Here is a 13978-nt window from a genome sequence, read left to right on the forward strand (position 1 = left end):
TGTAAACTGTTCGAAAATTCATCTGAAGGCAGTGGATGTGGAAAGTTTGGCGAGAAAGCGCTTCTACAAAACTGGATTTCTACGCCTGAAAGACTCGTTACCGGCCAGACCACGTATAGCATCGACTTTGCTTGGGACTCCGACTGGAGCTGCCTTTATCATTAATTCGCATCATGATGAGTTCTTGCTCAACCCACTCACGCTTGAAGTTCTTCATCATCACAACGTTCATTTCCTTTCATATGGATTCAATTTTCAATTCATTTTTTCTCTTCATATACAGTCAATATTATAAACCTAAAGTATCTAAACCCCAAGATAAATATTATAAACCCTAAAATAAACGTCTTTGACCATGGTTGACATGGATGCTTTTCATATTGTAACAATCAATGTCACCATGCAACATTGGACTATCCTTAAGCATAATTGATTTTCATATCAAGACAATATTTGTCACAATGCGACGTTGAACCATGATTGACCATGGTTAGTTTTCATATCGAGACAATGTTTGTCACAATGCAATGTCGGACCATGGTTGACAATGATTGATATTATAAACTCAAGTGATTAATAAACCCAAGGTATTAATACTAAAAACCCAAGGGATTATAAACCGAAGGAAATAATATTAAACTCAAGGGAATAATATTAAACCTTAGGAATATGGACCCTTACATTAATAAACCAAAGGAAATAATAAACCTAAGAGACTAATACTAAAACCCCAACTGATTATGAAATCATGGGGATAATATTAAACCCAAGGGATTAATATTATAACCCTAAGGTATATAAACCCTAAAATAAACAATGTTGACCATAGCTGATTTCATAGAGACAATCTTTGTCACAATGCAACGTTGGACCATGGTTGTCCGTGATTTATTTTCATATCGAGGCAATCTTTGTCACAATGCGACATTGGACCATGGTTGACCAAGGTTGATTTTCATATTTAGACAATCTTTGTCATAATGCGACATTGCACCATGGTTGAGCATGATTGACCCTAAAATAAACATGGTTGACCATGGTTGTTTTTCATATTGAGACACTTAATGTCACAATGCAACGCTAGACCATGTTTAACCATGTTTGAACATCATTGATTTTCATATCAAGATAATATTTGTCACAATGTGATGTTGGACCATGGTCGATTTTCATATTAAGACAATGTTTGTCAGAATGTGACCATGATTGACCAAAATTGATTTTCATATTGATTGTGATTAATCATGGTTGACCATGAATGGCCATGATTGATAGTGGTTGACCATGAATGATTTTCATATTAAAACAATCTTTGTCACAATGCAACGTCAGACCATGCTAAACCATGGTTGAACCCTTAGATTAATAAATCCAAGGGATTAATACTAAAACCCCAAGGGATTATGAACCCAAGGGAATAATATTAAACTCAAGGGATTATATTATAAACCCAAGGTATATAAATCCAAGATAATTATAAACCCTAAAAAAAACATGGTTGAGCATGGTTGGCCATGGATGATTTTCATATTGAGACAATCAATGCCACAATGCGACATTGGGCCATGCTTAAGCATGATTGATTTTCATATCGAGACAATATTTGTCACAATTCGACATTGAACCATGGTTGGTTTTCATATTGAGACAACGTTTGTCACAATGCAACGTCAGACCATAGTTGACCATGATTAATTTTACAAACATTAATATGATATGTCTCCCTTTCAAAAATAATGTGTTTATAAATTAATATGATATGTCTCTTATCTATGCCCAGATGTATATTAAATTATTAAAAATCCTATATTCAAGATTTTGGATCCCTTTCAAATATATGTATTTATAAATTTATATGATATGTATGCTCAGAGAATGGAGGACAACAGGTTGTTTATTTTGGACCATCATGATGTCTTCATGCCTTATGTGAACCGAATAAATGCTTTAGCTACCACCAATGTATATGCTTCTCGCACAATTCTCTTCCTTAAGAATGATGGCACATTAAGATCAGTTGCAATCGATCTGAGCCTACTCCCTTCAGATCAACGTCGTGAAAGTGTTCAGGCGGTGCTTACCCCGACAGAGGAAGGCACACAAGGAGCTCTATGGTAGCTAGCCAAATGATACGTAGCCGTTAATGATTCTGGTTACAATCATCTTATCAGTCACTGGTAAAATCATGCAGAATATGGGAATATACATGTAGAATCGGTTTAGTAATTACAATATAATTATATAATATAGGGTCCCAACTAAGTGATGGTGGTATTTTTTCAGGCTCAAGACTCACGCAGTCACGGAGCCAATTGTCATCACCACCAACTGACAACTGAGTGTGATGCATCCCGTGTATAAGCTACTGAGCCCCCATTTCTGGGACACCATGAACATCAATGCTCTGGCTCGCCAAATTCTTATAAATAGTGGAGGAATTCTTGAAACAACAATATTTTTTGGAATGTATAGCATGGAGATGTTTGCGGTAGCGTACAATGACTGGAGGTTTGACGAACAAGGGTTGTCTGAAGATCTCCAAAAGAGTAATCATAATCTAACCTCGATACTGCCTAAAATCTGCTCTCGATCTGTGTCATCCATGTTAGAAAAATTTACAGGGGCAGAGGAGAGGAGTTTGGCTTAGAAATCAGTTGCGGAAAAGTCAACTTCAATTGCGGTAAGGATATCACAACTACATATAGACTTAATGAAACAGAGAATTAAAATAGAGTAAAATAGAGTAAAGCTTGGATCAACATAATAAAACTTAGGATTAAATTCTAATGCATGAAAATACATTCATATGAGACTGTGACTCATTCACCAAGTAAAAACAAAGGTTTACGGCGATTTACAATTCACCAAGGGTTGCGAAGTAACACAGTAAAACAGAGTAACTGTTGTTTTCACCCACCCACCACAAATTACTCCACGATTTTCTCCTCACTACCTCACAAACTTTCACCCTCTCTCTCGCTGACTCATACAAATGACTCTTTACATTCATATTTATCTCAACATACAAATTTGACATTAATACATGACAGAGAAAATCATTAAGACACGAGATGGGCGATTATACAAAATGAGGGTTTTTCTAAACTTGTAGAGGTTGCGGACTGCAACTAAGAGTTGCGCAGTAAATGCTTGAATATACATTTTACCAACTATGTATTAAGTTCTTTAACTATCTGATGTGTTGCGGAATGGTTAGCGTTGTAATTCTGTTCAAAACCTCAGTCCTTCCACCTGCAAACAAAATCGCAACCTGCAAAAGTTCACTGGGCAAGTATGGTGATTCTCAGTGTGTTTAAGGTGGTGGTTGAGATTAATATTTCCAACACTCCCCCTTAATAACAACTGCCGCCATTGAAAATTCCCAAATAATCTCTCAGACAAACAAAATTTTCATGTGCCAATGGCTTTGTGAAAATATCAGAAAATTGTTAGACTTGTGACCTACAGTGGTGCAACACAATTTCATCATTGATAATCAACTCTCTAATAAAATATGTGCTTGGTCCTCTTGTGAAAGACATAATTCTTTGACAATTCAATTGCGGAGGTGTTGTCACAGAAAATAGTTGTCGTTCCTTCTTGGTCGTGGCGAAGATACCTCAACATCCTTCTCATCCAAACTGCCTGACACGATGTTGCTATTGCGGGGACATATTCAACTTCTGCTATTGACAGTGACAATATTGGTTGCTTCTTGGAGGCCCATGAAATGGCTCCAAGACCCAAATGAAAAACATATCCTGACGATCTCTTTCTGTCATCGACACTTCCTGGCCAATCACTGCCAGTGTAACCAACCAGCCTAAAATCATTTGTTGCGGCGTACAAAATACCATACTGTTTTGTCCCATTGACATACCTTAGAATCCTTTTTGTTGCTTTCCAATGTGTTTCCTTGGGTGTCTCCATGAACCTCGACACCAAACTCACTGCATACATTATATCCGGCCTAGTGGCGGTCAAATACATCAAGCTGCCTATCATGCTTTTGTATAATGTCGAATTGACATTGCTATTGCAATCTTCTTTGCTCAACTTCAACCCCATGATAGTTGGAGTTGGTGTGAGCTTGTTGTTCTGCATATTAAACCTCTCCAAAATGTCTGCTACATACTTTGCTTGAGAAATAAAAATACCATTTTCTATTTGCTTCACTTCTATGCCCAAAAAATACCTTAACAACCCCAAGTCATTCATTTCAAATTCATTCTTCATGACTTGTTTGAAATCAACGATGAGGAAATCATCATTGCCTGTAAAAATAAAATCATCTACATATAAGACGACAATAAGATTCTTACCATCGCTCTCTTTGATGTAGAGAGTAATCTCACCGTCACATTTGTTGAAACCATTGTCCAACAAGTAGGCATCTATCCTAATGTACCATGCATGCGGTGCTTCCTTCAATCCATATATAGATTTCCTTAACTGATACAATTTATCTTCTTTTCTTTCTACCTCATAACTAGGGCGTTGTGCAACATACACTTCCTCTTTCAGCACTCCATTCAATAACGCTGATTTTATGTCCATTTGATACACTTTCCATTTATTTTGTGCGACTATCGCCACAAATGTACGCACTGTCTCCATCCTCACGACTGGCACAAACATCTCTGCATAATCTCTTCTATGCTACTGCTTGTATCCTTTGACAACTAGTCTCGCTTTATGCCTTTCAATCTTCCCGTTGACATTGCTCTTGGTCTTATAGACCCACTTCACTCCAATGATTTTTTTTCCTTGCGGAAGGTTCACTAACTCCCATGTGTCATTCTTTTCTATTGCCTCTATTTCTTCCTCCATTGCCACAACCCATTTTTCTTCTTTGACTGCATCTTTAAAATGGATTCAACGATCTACATGACAAAACAATGCAAATAAGTAATTCAGACTAGCGCTACTATCAACTTCATCTTGTTCATAAATCTCATTTAAATTCTGAATTTTGGTCTTCTTGTGCTTGCGGAAGATGGGCTTGATATGTCACTTGGTGTTTCTCTTTGCGGCGTGCTTGGAGAAGCATGTGCTTGACTGTGTGATGCTGTCCTATTATTTGTTAATGGGCTTGCTTTGTTGTGCTTGAATAGGAGTAGAGAGAGTCATTGTTGATGAATTACTTTCTGCTATTAATTCCTCTTTGTCCTCATGTGGTATACATGCTTTGACATTGACTATCTTCTCTAAACTTCCATTCCATGCTTCTTCTTCTATGAACTGCACATCTCTGTTGATTATGACCTTCTTGGTTGATGGATTGTAGAGCTTGTATGCCTTGGATTCATCACTATAACAAAAAAATATGCATTTCTCCCCCTTGTTGTCGAACTTCTTCCTTAACTCATTTGGGACATGTGCATATGCCACATAATCGAAGAATCTCATGTGAGTGTCACTATGCTTTCTTCCACTCCATGCCTCTTCAGGAACTATGTTCTTGACACTTTTGGTTGGACACCTATTCAAGATATATGTTGCACAAGTGACAACTTCAACCCAATAAACATTTGGCAAATTCTTTGCCTTTAACTTACTCCTTGCCATTTCCATAATGGTCCTATTCTTCCTTTCTGCCACACCATTTTGTTGAGGTGTATACCTTGTTGTAAATTGCTTGTGAATTCCATGCTCCTTGCAAAATCGAAGGAATCACTTGATATATATTCACCACCTATGTCTTCCCTCAAGGCCTTGATGTAGTTTCCACTTTTCTTCTCAACAAGAGCTTTGTATTGACGAAAGTGATCAAACACTTCACTTTTCTGTTTTAGGATATAGACCCATGTCTTCCTTGTGTAGTCATCTATGATGGTCAATAAATAGTGGCTGCCACTAATTGATTGTGTCTGCATTGGTCCACATAATTCTAAGTTGACAATCTCCAAATGTGCCTTTGCCCTTATTGACTTTCCTGCTGGAAATTTCTCTCTATGTTGTTTGCCCAAGATACATCCTTCACATAGGCTGTCCAATTTTTCTATAAGTGGAAATCCATTCACCATGCCTTTCTTATGCAGCAAATTCAAACCTCCAAAGTTGAGATGACCAAATCTCAAATGCCATAACCAATTTTCATCTTTAACTTCTACTTGAAAGTTTAATTGTGTGACAGCTGCATCTTTTCTTCCATCCTCTTTTTTAGAGCCTAGATCGACCTGGGGCTAAAGGGAGGAAATCCTAGGATAACCACAAACCATGCTTAACCTGGTAGCTAGCCCTACCAGGTCGAGAGAGGGCTCTCTCCTTGTCAATATCGGTTAGTATGGTTGCAATTATGACTTGAGATGATTGAATTGAATATAAATTTTAGGCCAGGTATAGTAGCTTAGGGTTTCTGGTTTGATTTTTAGGTTTGGGTTGCTGGATCAATTGGAGAAGGCAGATTGGGTCCGGAAATCAACTCAGGGATACAGTCATGTTCTGTGGGGTGAGGTAGACAAGGGTTTATGTACTAGAAATGGATTGAGATGGTAGTTTAAGACAGTTGAGGATTTGAGGAGGGCATAAGGAAACTATGAGTCCTCTTCAAACAGTTGAAAACATTGAAAAACAAATGCATTCCCAAGACAAAGCACAGCAGTGTATTTTGTCTATTCACCTTGATTAATTTAGTTTTAGAAGAGAAATATAGATTTGGATACATATAAAACATAAGAAAAACTCATTACAAAGAAGAAACAATACATAAACTCACTGTCACAAGAATCCCACAAAAATAGTTGTGAAACCTGGTTTTATTCCTTGCCAAACTGCTGTAGAGATATACAATAGAGTTCAGAGCTTCCACAAGAGTCCAACCTTTACAAATGACTATGAAAGTAGATAATATAGGCGTAAAACCATTCATGCTAGCTATCAGGGGTTGAATCCATGAGAATATGGGTGGTTTCAACCATATCTAAACTAGGAACACAAAAGTAGACAGTGGAACGGCTTGCCTCTAAAACTTAGGAAACCAATTCATTCATCCTCAAAACCACTTGAAACTTGATGTATCTACCCTATGAGGTGTTTTCATCCATATTTACATCAAATGCATCATTTACCATGCATACATTTACCAGGGAATGAGGAAAAAGTCAATTTTCAAGAAAACTAGGAAAAATCCAGAAATTTAAGCAAAACTGGAAAAATCAGTTTAATGCGTAGTGCCATTTCAGGGCCAGTTTTGGAGGCCTTCCCGATGTCCAAATCAGGTGAAAGTTGGCTTGTTGGAAAGCCCTGCCTGTCTAGTTTCTGGAACAAGCTGATTTTTCTGATTTGGAGCCCATTTTCCCCTCCAAAATTTGATTCTCCCAAGACTGCTTGTGTGGCAAAAAAGTGGCAGAGAGGGCACTTTTTGGGTGTTTTTTGCCCTTTTGGTGACCAAGACCTTGTCCAAATCTTCTCAATATTTTTGGGTTTACTTATTTTTCCATGCTGATTCCAAATTTGTAGGCCATTTTTCAAATAGAGTTCCCCATCAAAAGCGTAGCGCCAGTGGTGCTATGCACCTATTGGGTTTTCCTGTGTTGCAAAATTTAATGTGCAGCGCCACTGATTTAATGTGCAACGCCCTTTTGCAAACTAATTTTGGAGGCCTTACCAGTGTCAAAATTGGGTGTAGGATAGCACTTTGGAAATATTATTGAGTCTACTTTCCAAAACATCTTGAATTTTTCAATTTGGAGTTCATTTTCCCTGTCAAAAGTGAAATCTCCCAAGACTGGTCAAAATGTGCAAAATGAGGCTGCCTAAATGCATAGTTCTGTTGCAGTCAACATTTTAAGGTCTTACTCACCTCCAAATTGAGCTCATGATAACTCATTGGAAATATCTTTGTGTCTAGTTATCATTTCACTCATCAAGAAAGTTATTTGGCCAAACAAGCTAGGAGAAATCTTGATTTTCCCAAGGCCACTCCAGAGGTGCAGAAACTCTCCTTAGGCAACTTTATTGTTTGACATTTCTCTAAAACCATGACACATGTTTAAAAAGTGAAGGAGGTTTTTCTTCCTTGGCCTATTATGGACAAAAAGTTCTCTCAATGTTTCCAAATTCATTTTTTTCTTGCTCAAAAACATCATTTGAGTAAAACATATCTCGATGTGTGGAACATGGGATTTGTTGAAATGAAGTGAAATGAAGGGGATAGGGGGGCTTCTAAATTCTTGAGAAAGTTTTGGGAAGTAGGGAGGGATGTTAGGAAGCAGGGGAAAGTGAAATTTAAAATGTTGAGTGAGGGGAAGGGGTTCAAAAGGGAAAAACATAGGCCTAGCCTAGAAAATTGTCAAATTGTAGTAAGAAGCTAGGGTTTGTGGGAAAATGGTGAATTTGAGGGCTATCAGTGATGGGAAGTTCTTAAGAAGGTACATTAAGGATAGGGGAAGGTGAATGAGCATCAAGATACAAGTTTTTTTTGATGATTTGACCATCCAAGAGAAATTACCTTCAAATCCCTAGGAGAGGGAAATGAGCCTTACCCAGTACAACTGAAACACAAACAAGGTGCAAAATGACCCATTGGAACCTGAAATGATGATGAAAACTCTCTGAATGATGGTACACTCAGCTGAATGGTGACATAGATCAACACTTGGAAAACTTTGGAAGGAGTGAAAGCAAACCCTAGACCTAATACCTAGTGACCAAATTTTACTTGAAGACTCACTGAAATGACAAAATTTGACTTTGACACCCTAGGATCACTTTGTAAGAGCATATTTGATCACTGGTGGAAGGTTTCAAACACTGACACTAACACTCTTGTGAGTTCATTGATAGTTGTGCTTGTGCACCTTCTTCCTTCAAATCTTATCTTATCTTTAGGGGAAACATTCTATTGTTTGTCATCTGAACCTTCACAATTAGTTGTTTACTTGGAGGCCTATCCAAAATTGTGCACTCATCATTTTTTGAAAAAGACGTTGTAGCCATTTTGCATGAGCTGTCCAATGCTTATGAGGTTATGCTTCAAATTGGGGACAAAGTAAACATCTGAGATGTACTTCTTCTCCCCCTTCTTTGTTAGGATATTGACTCTTCCTTTTTCCATGACAGAGACTTTGCTATCAGTCCCTAATGTCACTTTAGATTTCACACTTTCATTTAGATTGGAAAACATTTCTATGTTCCCTGACATGTGGTTGCTACACCCTAAATCTAGATACCATACATCACTTTGTTTTTCTTGTGCTACATTACAAGCTAGAAACATGCTATCATGGTTTTGATTTTCTTTTGTGAAATTTACACTTGGTTTTTTACTAATGTCATATTGCTTCTTTTTACATTCATTTGCATAATGACCATACTTCTTACAGTAATGACATTAGACTTGAGATTTATCACACCTCTGACCTTGTGCTTGATTTTGGCGTGGGCTTTGACTTGGATTTTGATTGCTTCTCCTTCCACTTGAGCTTGAAGGGATGCTTCTTCCACCTTTGTGTGGGCTTCTTCCTCTTCCTATAGCATATGATCGTCATCTACCTCGACCTTGACCAATTGAAACTTGTGTCTTGAAGGCATGCTCCAATGACGAGCTGTCTTGAAGGCATGCTCCAATGACGAGCTTGTTGCTCTATTCAATCTATGTTAATGAGAAATCAGTGATGGATGAAGCTCATTCACTAAGAATTGTGAGAGATCATTTGGCTCTTCTATGGCAACAACAATGGCATCAAAACTTGCTGGCAAACTTCTCAAAACTTTATCAACTATTCTCTTTTCCTCAAGTGTCTCACCATGAGACCTGATTTGAGTAACCAACCCAATTACATGTGTAAAAAATGAGTCTACATTCTCAGACTCTTTCATACAAAGTATTTCAAAATCTCTTCTGAACATTTGCAGTTTTCTTATTTTCACTTTTGCCATTCCTTGGTAGGCTGTCTGGAGGGTGTCCCGTGTTTTCTTGGACTTTGTTGCTACTGCAACCCTCGGGAAAATAATTTCATGAACTGCTTCAAAAATGTAGAATAGGGATTTTGCATCCTTCTTCCTGTTGTCCCTCAATAAATCCCTTTCTGCTTGAGACAAGGAATTGTATGCTGCTGCATTTGCTGGTTCTTGAAAACCATTCTCCACCAAATCCCAAATGTCTTGAGAAGAAAACATGACCTTCATTGTAATAGCCCAATAATCATAATTTTTTCCATTAAATTGAAGTATCTGAGGATTAGTCAAGCTTGTGCTTGATGTTACCTTTTCCAAGTGTAAAAAAAACTTTCTACATGCTGGTAAATACACTTCAAAATTCTGCCCTCAAAACAATTTTTAATTGCTAGTAAAAACACTTGTTTTTACACTAACAAAGTTTAACCTGCTTTGATACCATGTTAGAAAATTTTGCAGGGGCAGAGGAGAGGAGACTTGCTCAGAAATCAGTTGCGACAAAGTCAACTTCAATTGCGGCAAGGATATCACAACTACGCAGAGACTTAATAAAACACAAAATTCACTCACCATAAAACAGAGTAAAGCTTGGAGCAACACAATAAAATGTAGCATTAAATTCTAATGCATGAAAATAAATTCCTATTCATTCACCAAGGAAAAAGCAAAGGTTTGCGACAATTTACACTTCACCATGGGTTACAGAGTAACACACAGTGACTGTTGTTTTCACATGCCCACCACAAATTTCTCCACGGTTTTCTCCTCACTACCTCACAGACTTTCACCCTCTCTCTCGCTCACTCATACAAATGACTCTTTACATTCATATTTAACTCAACATACAAATTTAACATTAATACATGACACAACAAATCATTAAGAAACAAGATGGGCGATTATACAAAATGAGGGTTTTCTCTGAACTTGGAGAGGTTGCGTACTGCAACTAAGAGTTGCGCAGTAAATGTTTGAATATACATTTTACCAACTATGTATTAGAGTTGCAGAGTAAATGGTTGAATATACATTTTACAAACTATGTATTAAGTGCTTTAACTATGTGATGTGTTGCGGAATGGTCAGCGTTGTACTTCTTTTTAGAACTTCAGTCCTGCCGCCTACAAACGAAATCGTAACCTGCAAAAGTTGACTGGGCAAGTATGGTGGTTGTCAGTGTGTTTAAGCCGGTGGTTTAGATTAATATTTCCAATAATCCATTTGAATTTTGATATATATAAACAGATATATATATATATATATATATATATATACTTCTTTTCAGAACTTCAGTGCATCCGCCTGCAAACAAAATCGCAACCTGCAAAAGTTGACTGGGAAAGTATGGTGGTTATTAGTGTGTTTAAGGCAGTGGTTGAGATTAATATTTCCAACAATCCATTTGAATTTTGATATATATATATATATATATATATATATAGATATATATATATATATATATATATATATATATATATATATATATATATATACTTCTTTTCAGAACTTCAGTGCATCCGCCTGCAAACAAAATCGCAACCTGCAAAAGTTGACTGGGAAAATATGGTGGTTATTAGTGTGTTTAAGCAGTGGTTGAGATTAATATTTCCAACAATCCATTTGAATTTTGATATATATATATATATACTTCTTTTCAGAACTTCAGTCCTTCCACCTGCAAACAAAATCGCAACCTGCAAAAGTTGACTGGGCAAGTATGGTGGTTGTCAGTGTGTTTAAGGCGGTGGTTGAGATTAATATTTCCAACAATCCATTTTAATTTTGATATATATATATATATATATATATATATACGGCCACAACTTGACAGGGGTATGGCAGTGATGGACTCATAAACGCCCTACGGGCTGAAGTTGATGATTGAAGACTACCCTTATGCTGTGGATTGGAGATAGGAGTTGTTTATAGTGTGACTTTTTGGAGTTCTGGTGCCGGAATCCGGTGGAAAAAATTGAGGTGAAATCTTGATTTGTGTTATTTAAACTAGTTTTTTGACTATATATATAGATTCAACACCATGAAAAACCCCTAGGGCACTTCTATTGTGCAATGTTTACCCATCAAGCTTGTGAATTTCAATGAATTCTTTCCATATTTTAGAGAAATTAAACTGGAAAAGCTTCCAAAAAGTTGCACTAAAGACAACTCTTTGGAGATATGGTTTGCAATAGTTTCATGGGTTAAAGAGTACCTGTCCTTGTACTACCAGAGTGATGATGTACTGAAATCTGATACAGAGCTTCAAACATGGTGGGCCAAAATCAGAAATGTTGGTCTCGTAGACAAGAAGGACGAGACATGGTGGTACAACATGGAGAGCGTGGAAGAAGTTGAAAAAGCAATAACAACAATCATATGGGTGGCCTCGATTCTTCATGCTGCAGTTAATTATAGGCAATACCCTTATGCCAGATACATGCCTGATCGGCCCACCATGAGCAGAATATTGATCCCTGAAGAAGGGTCCCAAGAGTTCTCAGAGCTGGTGGAGAATCCTGACTTACCTATCTTTAGAACTCTAAGTAACCAGTTTCAAACCACCCTTGGTATAGCTTTGATAAAAATCCTGTTGAGGCATTCAACAGATGAGGTATATTTGGGGCAAAGAGCCACGAATGAATGGAGTGATGATGAACGTATGATAGAGGCTTTTAAACGTTTCAGAACAAAGTTGAAGGAGATAGAGAAGAATATAAGAGAAAGAAAACAGAATGTAGAAATATTGAAGAACAGGTCTGGTCTGGCCAAGGTTCCCTATACTTTGCTTTATCCAAACACCTCAGATCTAACTCACCAAGGAGGAGTCACTGGCAAGGGAATTCCCAAAAACACTGCTATTTAGTTTACACCATGCGCCATTAGAATGTTATATTTAAAAAATGTGTCATTACAATGTTGTTGGTTAAACAATAATAGTTTTATTCACAAGGCATTAATTCATAATGTTATACGTAAGTTAAATAATAGTAGGTGCGTTGAAATCTATCAATTAATAAATAAGGATAGTAGTAATTCATGACTATAGATATGGATGAATAAGAGATGTTAGTGATCCATGACTGTTTATATGTACATCAGAAATCCATGATCATTAATATCTATATTTGATATATAGGAATTCAAAACATCGGATCTTGGGGGAGGTTTCCCAATTGAATCATATATATTTATCTTCATTTTATTTCGTAATTCAATCTGCAAACTTGGTCACAATTTTGAAGTTTTGAAGTCCAATCTGTTTTTTCCCAAGAGGGCTGAGATCTCGATGTTGAAGTCTTATACCACTGGCAATGAAAGAATGGCACTTCACTCTATACACCATACACTTTTATTGAAATTGCAACCTTGCACCTGCTTCTAAAGAACAACCTTGCACCTGCTTCTTGATGCGTAAATTCTCACATCTTGCACTAACTTTTTCATACATCATACGTTGACCCTGTCCCTTATTGTTGTTGGCAAGAAAGTGGAGGTTTGTCTCCAATCTTGTACATTGATTATGTTTTGTGTTGGCCAACACTGGTTAGCTTATATTGACTTCACAGGCTCACAAAATTTCGCCCCTTATTGCACGGGATTATATATTTATATATTATATTATATTATATTATATTATATGATACGAGAATATATATTTATATATATATATCTATATCTATATATCTATATATATATATATATATATATATATATATATATATATATATATATATATATATATATATATATATATCTGTATGTATGTATGTATGTATGTATGTATGTATGTATGTTATGTTATGTTATGTTTCTTTTTTTCTATTTCTTTTTTTGTTTTTTTTTTTCTATAAATTAGATGTTTTTATAGCTAAGTGTTTTTAATTAAAAAAAATGGATAATCAAATCAGATTACAAATGGTTTAAAGATTTTTTCCAAAAATAATTTTGGCTAACATGATTCAATAATAATAAATATTTATAATCTCTTATGATTAAACATTCATAATTAGGAAATTTGTAATCCATCTATTTGACTAATAAAAGGTTAAGGCATTGAAAGCATGTCAATAATGAATAA

General features: G+C 36.4%; 1 pseudogene; it reads left to right on the plus strand.

Annotated features, from left to right (window-relative positions):
* The first annotated feature begins 1875 nt into the window (after positions 1-1875).
* On the plus strand, positions 1876-12763 carry LOC149153677 (linoleate 9S-lipoxygenase A-like; annotated as a pseudogene).
* The last annotated feature ends 1215 nt before the right edge of the window (positions 12764-13978 follow it).

This window comes from Pinus tabuliformis, chromosome 9 (assembly GCF_031772625.1).
Source record: "Pinus tabuliformis cultivar Carrire ecotype Pingquan chromosome 9, CPIR1, whole genome shotgun sequence".
In the NCBI taxonomy this organism is placed as follows: Eukaryota; Viridiplantae; Streptophyta; class Pinopsida; order Pinales; family Pinaceae; genus Pinus; species Pinus tabuliformis.